At 34.4% G+C, this 2861-nt stretch overlaps 1 long non-coding RNA gene across 1 annotated transcript; it reads right to left on the reverse strand.

The window, feature by feature from the left end:
- Nucleotides 1-247: 247 nt before the first annotated feature.
- On the reverse strand, nucleotides 248-1983 carry LOC141281523 (uncharacterized). Its single transcript, XR_012335893.1, has 3 exons — nucleotides 1802-1983; nucleotides 1650-1719; nucleotides 248-1261 (listed from the first exon to the last, which is right to left on the reverse strand). It is a non-coding gene; the product is annotated as an uncharacterized lncRNA (long non-coding RNA).
- Nucleotides 1984-2861: the final 878 nt, after the last annotated feature.

Raw genomic sequence — 2861 nt, forward strand, 5'->3', positions numbered from 1 at the left:
ACGCAGCCATTTGGAGTGTGTCTGCACAGAAAAAGAATCATTTTTGATGACATGTTCAACCACAATACGCTGTATCTCAGGAGGGTTTAGGTCATCATTGGTAAGTGTGTTAGAGGCAGGCTTTGTCATTTTTTTCCTCACAGCAGGATCAGGGTTGTTGTCTGAGCTAAAGACACGTGACTTTGATTTTGGCTTCTTAAAAGGTTGTCTTTTTATATACCTCTTTGGAATGATGTCACTGTTGTCAGAAGGGACTTCTTCGTGGTCAGCATTATCACTGTCATCACTTGACTCAATGGATGAACTTGGCACTTGGGCACTGGGCTGCGCAGAGCGCTGTGCTAGTACTTTGATGCTATCTGCATACCATGTAACTGCTGGATTTCTCACACTCTTAACTTCCAGTGGGAAATTAGGCTCAAGATGTGTGACTGGAGTGTGTACATCAAACTCAACTATAATAATGGACTGTCCTGTCTGCCCAGTAGGGGGAGCTACTCTCACTACTTTCACAATATCACCATATTTCTCAAAAGTTGCAGTAATGTCATCATCTGTGTCATTATCAGTAATGCCTAACACACATAATGAACATTGTGCTTTGACATTGTAACACTTTTCAATATCAGACATACTCATTGTGCTCAATCACAAATATTCTTCAAAAAAATAAAACTTGAAATTTCACCACTGTCCAAATATACTTGTAACCGGCTGTAAAATAAATCCTCCTGGCTGGCTCGCCACGAAAAGGTATGTAACACGGAAACAGATGGGTAAGTATTCAATATAGTATACTCAACAAATCTAAAGTAAAGCCTAGGTTCGGCTCTAGGAGGATTTTAAAATGATAAAAGAATTGGGTTAAAGTATATTCAATTAATTAACAGCCGGCAATTTTATTACAGATACAAAGTTTTAAATGAACAATTCCCACAATGTAAATGAAATCACAATGGTCTCAATTCACAATGGATTCATACTCAACCAGAAAGAACAAAACTTGATATTGAACCCAAAAATTGTCCAGTGTAAAGTCTCAATAGTCCTCCTTTATGTGTGTGTGTGTATGGGCGTAATGTTCAAATGTGGATGTGTAAAGGCCTTTTTCTGTTACTTTTTCTACCCGGGTAGTGTTTGTGTGCTTATCTCAAGTTCAACGGATCCGCATGGAATCGCGATGGCTCTTTGAATCAAAGATCAGGCACTGGCTCGCCGTTCAACCGTGGATCAACAGAATCGACATTCAAAAAAAACCAATCTGCACAAAATAAGTCACATTAAACATTTCTATATACTTTGACATCTTATATCAGGTGCACAAAATGTTCATGAGCTCAGTTGTTAATCCAACAATGTTAACATAGGCACACTTAACCACATAAAAGTGCCTGAATGTATTATCTCACTGCACAACATCTTATTTGTTCTTTTTCTGTTTTCATTTACATACAAATGATGATGCAAACATTCAATTTAAACAGATGAATTAATGTTGTACATAAATTAATGACATTTCAATCTCCTACACATATAAAAATACACGTTTAATCATCATAAACAACTCTGATTGGTTTTTTCTATGACAACAACTAGTGAAAGATAATGTCAATTAATCCAAAGTAATGCATGAATCAGCAAAAACTCACCAGAGTTCTCAAAAACAAAAGCACTCAAAATGAAGCATTGACTGTTTCAGAGATGAGATGCAACATCAACCTGAGCAATCAACAAGAGTCTTAGTAAACATGAATACACTTTGAAATAAAGAACTTAACGAAATTTAAATAATATATTGCACCTACTGCCAGCCACGTGTAAGCAAGTTGAGCTGGCTTCTTCATCTGAATCTTACACTGAATATCTCACTCACATATTGCATTGTTTACTGCCCCCTAGCGGTTAGATGTAGTATTGCAGCAAACATACAAACATTGCTTTGTGGTATACATTGTTTTAAACAACTCAAGCATAACTCAAGGGGGTTACACTACTATGGGAGTCAATGGTCACTATCTGCTGTGGGTTTACCATCATTCCTCAAAATATTTTCTTTTGTGTTAATCAGAAAAAAACTAATGCATACAGGTTTAAAACAACACGAGGATGAGTAAATAATGAAATAATTTTCATTGAACCTATAAAATTCCATCATTTTTTTATTCCTACTATGGGAGTCAATGGTCACTATCTGCTGTGGGTTTACCATCATTCCTCAAAATATTTTCTTTTGTGTTAATGAGAAAAAAACTAATGCATACACGTTTAAAACAACACAAGGATGAGTAAATTATGAAATAATTTTCATTTAACATATAAAATTCCTTCATTTTTTTATTCCTACTATGGGAGTCAATGGTCACTATCTGCTGTGGGTTTACCATCATTCCTAAAAATATTTTTTTTGTGATAATCAGAAAAAAACTAATGCATACAGGTTTAAGACAACACAAGGATGAGTAAATTATGAAAGAATTTTCATTGAACCTATAAAATTCCATCATTTTTTTATTCCTACTATGGGAGTCAATGGTCACAATCTGCTGTGGGTTTACCATCATTCCTCAAAATATTTTTTTTGTGTTAATCAGAAAAAAACTAATGCATACACGTTTAAAACAACACAAGGGTGAGTAAATTATGAAATAATTTTCATTTAACATATAAAATTACATCATTTTTTTATTCCTACTATGGGAGTCAATGATCACTATCTGCTGTGGGTTTACCATCATTCCTCAAAATATTTTCTTTTGTGTTAATCAGAAAAAAACTAATGCATACAGGTTTAAAACAACACAAGGATGAGTAAATTATGAAAGTTTTTTCATTGAACCCATAAAATTCCATCATTTTTTTAT

Source organism: Paramisgurnus dabryanus, chromosome 23, assembly GCF_030506205.2.
Source record: "Paramisgurnus dabryanus chromosome 23, PD_genome_1.1, whole genome shotgun sequence".
Taxonomy (NCBI): domain Eukaryota; kingdom Metazoa; phylum Chordata; class Actinopteri; order Cypriniformes; family Cobitidae; genus Paramisgurnus; species Paramisgurnus dabryanus.